At 45.5% G+C, this 13,169-nt stretch overlaps 1 long non-coding RNA gene across 1 annotated transcript in view; it reads right to left on the bottom strand.

Annotated features, from left to right (window-relative positions):
• Nucleotides 1-13,169, bottom strand: part of LOC129382859 (uncharacterized) — a 323,214-nt gene that overhangs the window by 26,686 nt on the left and 283,359 nt on the right. The window lies entirely within an intron of this gene.

Genomic DNA, 13,169 nt, shown 5'->3' with positions numbered 1-13,169 from the left:
CAAAGAGCGCCATGACAGGTGGTAATGTTGACGATGTATTATGGATGGCGTGCACAATGAATTCCTTATGGTAGATGTCACATGGCTGTAAAAGGGCCTAAAATCTGTAGCTGCAAGTGGCGTACAATATATAGTTGCTAAAATAATGACAGTGATGTGGGCTATGGCAATGGGCTGTCGTTAAAACATTGTGCAATAAAACAACACTGACACCAGAGTTTTAAGAGAGCCCTCGCCTGCAGGGCTGTTAGTCACGTGCTAAAAAATTGCCTTGCCAAATGATTTTCAGAATGTCGGTTTCGTCTAAAAAATCTAAGACTATTTGCAGTTTGAAAAACGGTTCGTCACTAACAAAAAATGCAGGATGGAGAGGTATATTTTCGCGATATGCAGAAGGGAAATACTTTTTCCTCTCCGTTTCTATTGCAGGACACTGGATAAGAACATGGATGACTGTCAGGCCATCGCCGCACCTACTACAAGTAGGAGGATCCCCGCCAGTCAAGAGGCAGGAGTGAGTACTGTAAGTGTGTCCTATTCAAAATCGGCAAAGAAGTACTTCCTTGTACCGTGCTGTTTTGTCACTTATCCAATTCCGCAATGTTGGTTTTATAATGTGTAACTTATTCAATGTTTGTGTATCCCACTCTGCTTGCCAATGTTTCCTCAATTTACGGCGCAGAAAGGGCTTTAGGTCTGTGGCAGGAATAGCGATAGTTCTATCTGTGTCGCTAAAACTCACTGACGTAGCGTTTTCGTCAGCAGCTACGTTGCCTTTTATACCTTTATGGCCAGGTACCCAGCATAGGATAATCGCTTGGTTGCAGATATATGCGGAGCACAACAAACTATACAGCTCTTTCAAAACGGGATTATTATGCTTTCGTAAGATAATCAGGGCTCTCACGACACTTAGTGAGTCTGTAAAGACAACAGCCTTAGCGACATTTCTGCGCCTTATGTGTTTAATAGCCGAAAGTATACCGTATGCTTCTGCCGTAAAGATACCGGTGTGTGGGTTTAGTGGCCCTGATGTTGAAAATGAGGGTCCGAGAGCTCCGTAAGCAACACCAGCAGGAGTCTTCGAAGCATCTATGTAATATTCGTCACAGGAATACTTCTCTTTAAGTTCAATAAAATGTGGCTGTATGTGAGCCTCAGGTGCTTGTTTCGACAATTCTAAGAAAGAGATGTCACATTGGACAGTTTGCCACTTCCAAGGCGGTGGAAGCCGAGAGGGGCCATTAAGACATTCTCTAAAAGAGAGACCCCTGTTTTTTCTGGGAGTGCTTCCAACCGGAGGGACAGAGGAGGCCGGACACCTGGGCGGTTACGGAATAGCCTGGCCGTGGAGGAGTCCTCAATAATTGAATGACATGGATGATCCACAGCTGATTTTACCTTCAAGGCATACGAAAGACACAAATGTGTCCTTTGGTAGTACAGGGACCATTCATTAGATTCGACGTAAAGGCTTTGCACAGGACTAGTTCTAAAGGCGCCTGTTGCAAGGCGGATGTCTAAGTGGTGGACAGGATCTAGCATTTTTAGAGTACTAGGTCCAGTAGAATAATAGACTATGGCCCCATATTCAAGGCGTGTTAATATTAGACTTTTGTATAACTTTATTAGGCATCTTCTGTCGCTTCCCCAAGCTGTGCGTGACAACAGCTTCAGTAGATTCATAGTCTTGAGGCACTTTGACTTGAGATACTTCACGTGTGGCACAAAAGTTAGCTTAGTGTCTAGAAGGATCCCTAAGAATTTGTGTTCATGGCTCACAGATAACCGTTCTCTATTGAGATTGATTACGGGTTCCGCCAGTATCCCTCTTTTATTACAGAACAGGACGCACGTACTTTTTCTCGGATTTAGCCTAAAACCATTTTCGTCCGCCCACTTAGACAATTTATTTATGCAAAGCTGTACATGTCGCTCACAGATACTTAGATTACATGATTCATCTACATGTCATCTACATATACAGAATAAAACATACTACGTAGTATGGCAGTCTGCATCGAGTTCATTTTGACAATAAAAAGAGTGCAGCTGAGCACACCTCCTTGTGCAACACCAGCCTCCTGCGTAAATGGACGAGACAGAACGTTACGAACTCTAACACGGAACGTGCGATTGGAGAGGTAACTCTGAATAGTGTATAGCAAGTTGCCTCGAACTCCCATTTCAGACAGATCGCGGAGGATTCCAAAGCGCCAGGTTGTGTCGTATGCCTTCTCCATATCTAAAAATACGGACAGGAAAAACTGTTTGTGGACAAAGGCATCGCGGATATTTGTCTCAATGCGGACAAGGTGATCTGTTGTGGATCTACCCTCTCTAAAACCGCACTGTAAGGGATCGAGTATCTTGCTGCTTTCAAGAAAATGAATGAGGCGACGGTTAATCATTTTCTCAAATAATTTGCATATGCAACTTGTCAGAGCTATGGGCCTATAATTGTTGGGTGAGGAAGGGTTGATGATGATGATGTGTGGTGTTTTGTGGCGCAAGGACTAGGTTTGGCCAAAGAGCGCCATGTGAAGTGGTAATGTTAATGTATTATGGAATATGTGACGGCTGTAAAGTGGCCTAAAAACGGTCGCAGTAAAGCGCGTAAAATCTACGTGCTATAAAATTATGGCGATGACTAATGACGAATACTATGAACACTAGAATGCATTGGGAAAAATGACGCAATGTACAAAATATGTGAGATGCTAAAATTTTCTGTGAGCACTACTGCCTCGCCAGAGCCCTTGAACCCAAGGGACGAGAGGCATGCGCTATGCGAAACAACTATCACAGCGCTATCCTCTATAGAGAGGAGGCGCTACGAACGTATGGACTAATTACATGTAATACAACATCTTTCAGGAAACGTAAGACTGCGCTGGTATCAAAGAGCGGTTGTGCACCGAGTAACATAACAGAATGAAGGGGGATGTGCTGCCGGTATGCTAAGGGAAAATGCTTCTTTCTTTCATATTCGGCTTCCCGACACTCCAGCAGGACGTGGAGGACGGTCAGCCTCTCCCCGCATCTACCACAGGTTGGAGGCTCATTTCCAGTGAGTAAAACGTTATGCGTGCCAAAAGTGTGTCCTATTCTTAGACCACAGAATAGGACATCTGTCCGGCGTGATTTTGTTACAGGAGGCCAGAAACATAATTGTGGCTTTATTACATGCAGCTTATTATTTGTTTCCAGGTCCCACAAGCGTTGCCAGTAGTTTCGCAGTTTCCTTCTTAAGAAAGGTTTCAGGTCTGTGACAGGGACTGCAGCGGTAGAATGAACAGTGTGTGATGCAATTGATGTGGCCATCTGGTCCGCTAGAACATTACCCTGGATGCCCCTATAGCCAGGCACCCAGCATATAATCACATGCTGGTTAGATACATATACTTTACATAAGACGGAATAGAGTTCAATTATTATAGGATGTTTGTGCTTACAGAACGTCATCAAAGACTTCACAACACTAAGGGAGTCGGTATATATAACTGATTTTTTGAGTTTTGATTTCCTTATATGCTTCACGATCGACAATATTGCGTAGGCCTCCGCCGTGAAGATACTAGTTTCCGGATGCAGTAAATCGGATTCCGAGAAGGATGGACCGACGGCTGCATATGACACCCCCTCGCGTGACTTCGATGCGCCTGTGTAAAACTCCGTGCAGGAGTGTTTGTATTGCAGTTCCCAGAAATGCACCTGGATATCAATCTCTGGAGCGTGTTTTGTAACCTGCATGAAAGATATATCGCATTTTATCATGTGCCACTCCCAAGGAGGTAGCAGCTTAGCCGGAGGCATTAGGCGGAGCTCGAGGAGTGGGACATGCATTTCATCACTAAGCTCCCTCACACGCAGCGAGAAAGGCTGTCTTACGCAGGGACGATTGCGAAAAAGTGTAGCATATGTCATGTCATTAATGGTATTAAAACACGGATGTTGAGGATTTGAGTGGCCTTTCAGATTATATGCTTGGCTGATGTCTGTTCTCTGCAGATGAAGTGACCACTCATTCGATTCTACATATAAGCTATATAAGCGCCAGTGGCCAGTCGGATTCCTAGATGGTGCACTGGGTCTAGCATCTTTAGTGCGCTCGGGGTGGCAGAGTGATAAATCACGGCCCCATAGTCTAGTCGCGATCGAATGAGGCTTTTATAGAGATTCATCAAACACTTCCTGTCACTGCCCCATGTAGTCTGGGATAGAAGTTTCATTATGTTCATTCTTTTCAGACATTTTTCTTTAAGATGTTTGATGTGGGGGACGAAAGTGAGTCTCTAGTCAAGTATAACGCCTAGAAACTTGCTCTCTTTGTTTACAGGTATTTGTTGTCCGCCCAGTTCTAAGCAAGGGTCTGGGATCATTGCTCTCTTTCTTGTAAAAAGGACACAAGAGCTTTTGTTAGGATTGATCTTAAATCCATTCCTGTCTGCCCACATTGACACTTTGTTCAGGCCATGCTGTACCTGTCTCTCGCATATAGTGAGGTTACAGGATTTGAAAGCTATTTGTATGTCGTCCACGTAAACAGAATAAAAGATTGATGATGATGTGTGGAGTTTTTTGGCGCAAGGGCCAGGTTTGGCCAAAGAGCGCCATGACAGGTGGTAGTGTTAACGATGTATTATGGAAGATGTGACTTGGCTGTAAAGTGGCCTAAAAATAGCCGCTGTAAAAGCGTAAAATCTATGTACTATAAAATTATGGCGATGACTAATGACGAATACCATGAACATTAAAATCCATCGTGAAAGAATGATGCATTGTTTAAAATATGCGAGATGGTAAATTGCTTACAGCACTACTGCCTCGCCAGAGCCCTTGAACCACAAGGGCCTAGAGGCATGTGCTATTCAAAATAATTATCGCAGCGGCATCCTCTGGAGAGAGGAAGCGCTACGAACGTGTGGGGCTAATAACATGCAACACAACATCTTTCAAAAAACCTAGGACGGCGTTGCTGTCAAAGAGTGGTTCTGGACCAAGTAACATAACAGGATGAAGGGGGATGCGGTGCCGGTATGCTACGAGAAAATGTTTTTTTCTTTCGGATTCGGCTTCCCGACACTCCAGTAGGACGTGGAGGACGGTCAGCCTCTCCCCGCATCTACCACAGGTTGGAGGCTCGTTTCCCGTGAGTAAAAAGTTATGTGTGCCAAAAGTGTGCCCTATTCTTAGACGGCAGAATAGGACATCTGTACGGCGGGATTTTGACACAGGAGGCCAAAAACCTAACTGTGGCTTTATTACATGCAGTTTATTATTTATTTCTTCATCCCACATGCGTTGCCAATGCTTTCGTAGTTTCCTTCTTAAGAAAGGCTTCAGGTCTGTGACAGGGACCGAAGCAGTAGGATTAACTGCATGCAATGAGATTGATGTGGCCATCTGGTCGGCTAGAACGTTTCCCTCGATGCCCCTATGTCCAGGCACCCAGCATATGATCACATGTTGGTTAGATATATATGCTTTGCACAGTGCGGAGTAGAGCTCAATAAATACTGGATTTTTGTGATTACAGAAAGACATCAAGGCCTTCACAACACTGAGGGAGTCCGTATATATAATTGATTTCTGGAGTTGTGATTTATTTATATGCTTTACGGCCGACAGCAGTGCGTAGGCCTCAGCCGTAAAGATACTAGTTTCCAGGTGCAGTACGTCGGATTCCGAGAAGGATGGACCGACGGCTGCATAGGATACCCCGTCGTGTGACTTTGATGCGTCTGTGTAGAACTCCGTGCAGGAGTATTTGTGCTGGAGTTCCCGGAAATGCATCTTGATTTCAATCTCTGGGGCATGCTTTGTGACTTCCACGAACGATATATCACATTGTATGAGCTGCCACTCCCAAGGAGGTAGCAGCTTGGCTGGATGCATTAGGCGAAGCTCGAGGAGTGGAACGTGCATTTCCCCGCTAAGCTCCCTCACACGCAGCGAGAAAGGCTGTCTTACGGACGGACGATTGCGAAAGAGTGTAGCACATGTCATGTCATTAATGGTACTAAAACAGGGATGTTGGGGGTTTGAGTGGACTTTCAGAAAATATGTATGACTGATGTATGTTCTCTGCAGATGAAGTGACCACTCATTTGATTCTACATATAAACTTTGTATGGGACTCGTTCTGAAAGCGCCAGTGGCCAGTCGGATTCCTAGATGATGGACTGGGTCTAGCATCCTTAGTGCGCTCGGGGCGGCAGAGTGGTAAATCACGGCGCCATAGTCTAGTCGAGATCGAATGAGGCTTTTATAGAGATTCATTAAGCACTTCCTGTCACTACCCCACGTAGTCTGGGATAGAAGTTTGATTATGTTCATTGTTTTTAGACACTTTTCTTTGAGATGTTTAATGTGGGGGACGAAGGTGAGTCTGTAGTCAAGTATGACACCTAGAAATTTGTGTTCTTTGTTTACAGGTATCTGTTGTCCACGCAGTTCTATGCAAGGATCTGGGATAAGTCCTCTCTTTCTTGTAAAAAGAACACAAGAGCTTTTGTTAGGATTTATCTTAAACCCATTCTTGTCTGCCCACATTGACACTTTGTTCAGGCCATGCTGTACCTGTCTCTCGCAGACTGCGAGGTTACACGATTTGAAAGCTATTTGAATGTCGTCCACGTAGACAGAATAAAAGATTGCAGGTGGTAATGAAGCGCGAAGCGTGTTCATCTTCACGATGAAGAGTGTGCAGCTGAGCACGCCTCCTTGGGGTACACCCGTTTCTTGCGTAAAAGGACGCGAGAGTACATTACCGACTTTTACCCGGAATGTACGACTGGACAAATAGCTTTCTATGAGGTTTAGCATATTACCATGGATGCCCATTTCCGACAAGTCTCTTAAGATTCCGTAACGCCACGTCGTATCATACGCCTTCTCCATATCTAGGAATATGGATAACAAAAACTGTTTGTGCACAAATGCGTCCCGAATATTTGCTTCTACACGTACAAGATGGTCAGTTGTGGAGCGCCCTTCTCGGAAGCCGCACTGATAAGGATCAAGCATTTTGCTCTGTTCAAGGAAATGAATGAGTCGCCGGTTTATCATTTTTTCAAACACTTTACAAATGCAACTTGTGAGGGCTATCGGGCGGTAACTTGCCACTGAGGAAGGGTCTTTGCCTTGTTTCAAAACAGGGACCACAATGGCTTCCTTCCACGCGGTTGGAAGGTACCCTGCATTCCAGATGGTGTTGAAAAGTGTGAGTAGTGTAAGTTGCGTGTCATTGTGTAAGTTTTTGAGCATTTCATACATGACTCTATCAGATCCTGGTGCGGAGCTCTTGCATGCGCTCAGGGCAGCTCTTAATTCGGCAATACTAAATGGACGGTTGTAAGGCTCATTCTCTCGACATTTTCTTGTTAGTGGCTTACGTTCTTCTATTTGCTTATATTTCAGGAAGGATTGCGAATAATGATTTGAACTTGATACGCTCTCAAAGTGCTCCCCAAGTGAGTCTGCCTGATCTTGCAGTGTATCGCCCTGTGTATTTACCAGAGGAAGGGAATATGTTTGTCGCCCTGTAATTCTATTTACCTTGTTCCATACTTTGGCCTCATCTGTATAAGAGTTTATACTTGATAAAAACTTCTCCCAACTTTCTCTTCTAGCCTGTCGGCGGGTTCTCCTGCCTTGGGACTTTACTTTCTTAAAGTTGACAAGATTTTCTGCAGTGGGCGAAGCGCGTAGCAACCCCCACGCTTTGTTCTGATTTCTACTTGCGATTCTGCATTCATTGTTCCACCACGGGACATGCCGTTTGCATGCCGAGCCGCTTAATTCACGTATGCATTTAGATGCGGCATCTATTACAAAGGCTGTGAAGTACTCCACAGCAGCGTCGATTTCTAAAGAAGACATGTCATCCCATGATATATTAGTTAAGTTTCGGAACCTCTCCCAGTCTGCTGTGTCAATCTTCCACCTAGGAGCCTGTGGTGGATATTCGTATTCTTTAAGTGTTCTTAGTAGTACGGGGAAGTGGTCACTTCCGTAAGGATCATTCGTAACTTCCCATTCTAGTTCAGGCAGTATGGACGGAGAAACTATGCTCAGATCTATTGAAGAAAAGGTATTGTTTGCAAGACAGTAATATGTGGGTTTCTTCTTATTCAGAAGGCACGCACCAGAGGAAAAAAGGAACTGTTCAACAAGACGACCTCGCGCATCTATACGAGAGTCGCCCCACAGGGAGCTGTGCGCATTGAAATCGCCAAGTACAACGTAAGGTTCTGGCAATTGATCTATAAAGGATTGGAATTCATGTTTCGTTAATTTGTAATGTGGGGGTATGTAAAGAGAGCTAATGGTGATGAGTTTGTTTAGGAGTACAGCTCGAACCACCACTGCTTCGAGAGGCGTTTGTAGCTGTAAAAGTTGACATGCAATGCTCTTATGGATAGAAATGGCAACACCGCCCGATGATGCGACAGCATCATCGCGATCTTTCCGAAACGTGACATACGGTCGTAGAAAGTTTGTGTGTTGTGGTTTTAAGTGTGTTTCCTGTAAACACAGCACTTTTGGATTGTGTTGGTGGATCAGTTCTTGTACATCATCAAGGTTTCTAAGGAGACCTCTGACGTTCCATTGTATGATTTGTGTATCCATATTTATTGTAAATTAGTGCTGTGTGTACGGAAACGGAAGTGATGCCTTAGATTACAGAGCCCTTTCGAGGCCCTGTAATAGGGGTTTTGTTCTTTCTGGAGCGTTCGAGGGAACCTCGACGCTCCTTAGGCGCTTGGTGCGCCTTGAGGATGGGTGTAGTGTCCATTGCCTCTTGTGAGGCGCCGGACACGTGCTCTTGCGAGCGAGATGTTTCCCGAGAGAGTCCCGCCTTGGAGGGCAAGACCCCTGCGCCCACCAGCCCGGAGGTCGATGGGGCTCCCTGAGGGATCTGGCTGCGCCGGCTGTTGCCAGCGCTGGAAGGGGCCGGGGAGGTTGGGACAGCCTCGGCGGCGGCCACCTTCGGGGTCGTTGGTCCCTCATTCTGGGTCGACGGAGCAGCGCTAGCTGCAACCGCCGCGGGGGCAGATGGCGTAACTGCCGACTCACTGCCTGTGGGTCGGACAGCCGCCGGAGGCCGTTGTGACGCTGCCCCCTGACGCGCCACATCGGCAAAGGTTTTCTTGGGCAGGTACGATACCCGCCTGCGTGCCTCCTTGAAACTTATGTTTTCTTTTACTTTAATCGTAACTATTTCCTTCTCTTTCTTCCAAGATGGGCACGACCGCGAGTATGCAGCGTGCTCACCTTCACAGTTTACGCAGCGGAGAGAGTTTTCACAAGATTCAGAAGTGTGCTCATTAGCACTGCATTTAGCGCAGGTTTGGCGGCCTCGGCAGCTCTGAGAGCTGTGACCGAAACGCTGACATTTGAAGCAACGCAGGGGATTAGGGATATATGGCCGAACACGGAGCTTGATATACCCGGCCTCGATGGACTCGGGCAGGACACTTGTGCCAAAAGTTAGTATCAAATGTTTGGTCTGTATTTCCTTGTTGTCACGCCTCATCTTTATTCGCTTAACGTTCACGACGTTCTGCTCACTGAAGCCCTCCAAGAGCTCAGCCTCAGTCAGCTCCAAGAGATCATCATCGGAGACGACGCCACGGGTGGTATTCATAGTACGATGCGGAGTTACTGTCACTTTGGCGTCGCCAAATGATACTAGGTTCGGTAGGTTCTCATATTGCTTCTTGTTTCGGAACTCCAAGAGGAGATGATGATGATGTGTGGTGTTTTATGGCGCAAGGGCCAGGTTTGGCCAAAGAGCGCCATGACAGGTGGTAATGTTGACGATGTATTGTGGATGACATGCACAATGAACTCATCATGGTAGATGTGATATGGCTGTAAAAGGGCCTAAAATCTGTAGCAATAAGTGGCGTAGTTGCTAAAATAATGACGGTGACTGGGCAGTGATGTGGGCTATGGCAGTGATGTGGGCTATGGCAATGGGCTGTCGTTAAAACACTGTGCAATAAAACAACACTGAGTCCAGAGTTTTAAGAGAGCCCTTGAATGCAGGGCTGTTAGTCACGTGCTAAAAATTGCCTGGCCAAATGATTTTCAGGATGTCGGTTTCTTCTAAAAAATCTAAGACTGTTTGCAGTTTGAAAAATGGTTCGTCACTAAGAAAAAATGCAGGATGGAGAGGTATATTTTCGCGATATGCAGAAGGGAAATACTTTTTCCTCTCCGTTTCTATTGCAGGGCACTGGATAAGAGCATGGATGACTGTGAGGCCATCGCCGCACCTACTACAAGTAGGAGGATCCCCGCCAGTCAATAGGTAGGAGTGAGTACTGTAAGTGTGTCCTATTCTTAATCGGCAAAGAAGTACTTCTTTGTACCGTGCTGTTTTCTCACTTATCCAATTCCGCAGCTTTGGTTTTATAATGTGTAATTTATTCAAAGTTTCTGTATCCCACTCTGCTTGCCAGTGATTTCTTAATTTACGGCGCAGGAAGGGCTTTAGGTCTATGGCAGGAATGGGGATATTTCCATCTGTGTCGCTAAAACTCACTGACGTAGCGTTTTCGTCAGCAGCTACGTTCCCTTTTATACCTTTATGGCCGGGTACCCAGCATAGTATAATCACTTGGTTGCACATATATGCAGAGCACAGCAAGCTATACAGCTCATTCAGAACGGGATTCTTATGTTTTCGTAAGCTAATTAGCGCTCTCACGACACTTAACGAGTCTGTAAAGACAACAGCCTTAGCGACATTTCTGCGCCTTATGTGTTTAACAGCCGAAAGTATACCGTACGCTTCTGCCGTAAAGATACTGGTGTGTGGGTTTAGTGGCCCTGATGTTGAAAATGAGGGTCCGAGAGCTGCGTAAGCAACACCAGCTGGAGACTTCGAAGCATCTGTGTAATATTCGTCACAGGAATACTTCTCTTTAAGTTCAAGAAAATGAGATTGTATGTGAGCCTCAGGTGCTTGTTTGGATATTTCTAAGAAAGAGATGTCACATCTTATAGTCTGCCACTCCCATGGCGGTGGAAGCCGTGTAGGAGTCATTAGGACATTGTGTAAAAGAGGGATCCCTGTATTTTCTGAGAGTGCTTCCAACCGAAGGGACAGAGGAGGCCTAGTGGCCGGGCGGTTACGAAACAGCGTAGCAGTGGACCAGTCGCATATAGTGGAATGACAAGGATGTTTAACATCTGATCTAGCTTTCAAGGCGTAGGAGAAAGTTAAATATGTCCTTTGGTAGTGTAATGACCATTCGTTTGACTCGACGTAGAGGCTTTGCACAGGGCTAGTCCTAAAGGCGCCTGTAGCAAGGCGGATACCTAGGTGGTGAATAGGATCTAGCATTTCCAAAGCGCTTGGTGCAGCAGAATTATAGACTATTGATCCGTAGTCAAGCCGTGTTAATATTAGACTGTTGTAAAGTTTTAGAAGGCACCGTCTGTCGCTTCCCCAAGATGTACGTGATAAGAGTTTCAGAAGATTCATAGTCTTGAGGCACTTTGATTTCAGATACTTGAGGTGGGGTACAAAATTAAGCTTACTGTCTAAAATGATTCCTAGAAATTTGTGTTCATGGCTCACAGATAGCCGTTCTCCGTTTAGATCTATTGCGGGGTCCGCCATTATGCCTCTCTTGTTAGAAAATAGGACACATGTACTTTTTTGTGGGTTTAGTTTGAAACCATTTTGGTCCGCCCACTTAGATAATTTATTTATGCAAAGCTGTACTTGCCGCTCGCAGATACTTAGGTTACATGATTTGAAACCTATCTGGATGTCATCCACATATACAGAATAAAACATGCTACGTGGTATGGCGGTCTGGATCGAGTTCATTTTGACAATGAAAAGAGTGCAGCTCAGCACACCACCCTGTGGAACACCAGCCTCTTGCGTAAATGGACGAGACAGAGCGTTACCAACTCTAACACGGAACGTGCGATTGGAGAGGTAACTCTGAATCACGTTCAGCAAGTTGCCTCGAACTCCCATTTGAGACAGGTCACGGAGGATTCCATAGCGCCAGGTTGTGTCGTATGCCTTTTCCATATCTAAAAATACTGATAGAAAAAACTGCTTGTGGACAAAGGCATCTCGGATATTTGTCTCGATGCGGACAAGGTGATCTGTTGTGGATCTACCCTCCCTAAAACCGCATTGAAAGGGATCGAGTATCTTGTTGCTTTCAAGAAAATGGATGAGGCGACGGTTAATCATTTTCTCAAATAATTTGCATAGGCAACTTGTCAGAGCTATGGGCCTATAACTGTTGGGTGAGGAGGGGTCCTTGCCCTGTTTGAGAATGGGGATTACGATAGCTTCTTTCCAGGCAGAAGGAATGTAGCCGGCAGAGAACATGGAATTGAAGAGTGACAGTAGTGTTTTTTGGGTTTCAGGGTGTAAGTGTCTAATCATCTCATACATTATTCTGTCACTTCCTGGAGCAGACTTGTTGCAACAGTTCAGTGAGGCCTGGAACTCAGCCATTCCAAATGGACGGTTGTATGCTTCGTTAGATGTGCTTTTCCGACCCAAATGCAGCTCTTCTGCTAGTCGCTGGTATTTTAGAAATGTATCTGTGTAATGAGATGTACTGGAAATGTGCTCAAAATGTGATCCTAGACAGTCTGCCTGATCCTCAAGAGTGTCTCCTTGTGTATTTAATAAAGGTAAGGGATGAGTTTCGCGGCCTTTTATTTTATTCACCCTGTTCCAGGCTTTTCGTTCGTCTGTGTATGAATTGATGCTGCTTATGTAGTTTTTCCAACTTTCGCGTTTAGCGCGGCGGCGCGTTCTTCTACCTTGCGACTTGATCGCCTTGAAATTAATCAGATTCTCTGTGGTTGGGGAGTTACGAAGGAGGTTCCAGGCCTTGTTTTGCTTTTTCCTGGCTTCCCTACACTCCTCATTCCACCATGGAATACGTCGCTTCGATGGCGACCCATTTGTTTGGGGAATGCATACTGATGCAGCCTCAATAATGAACGCGGTTATGTATGCTACTGCGTCGTCTAAGCTAAGATCAGAGATATCATTCCATGGCAGCTGTGTTAGTTCGCGAAACTTTGTCCAGTCGGCTGAGTCAACTTTCCATCGAGGAAGATGTGCATGACACTCACTTTGTTTTTTAAGGTTTAGAACGACGGGGAAGTGA

The sequence above is a fragment of the Dermacentor andersoni genome, chromosome 3 (assembly GCF_023375885.2).
Source record: "Dermacentor andersoni chromosome 3, qqDerAnde1_hic_scaffold, whole genome shotgun sequence".
Classification (NCBI taxonomy): Eukaryota; Metazoa; Arthropoda; class Arachnida; order Ixodida; family Ixodidae; genus Dermacentor; species Dermacentor andersoni.
This window is presented reverse-complemented; position numbering and strand designations above follow the sequence as displayed.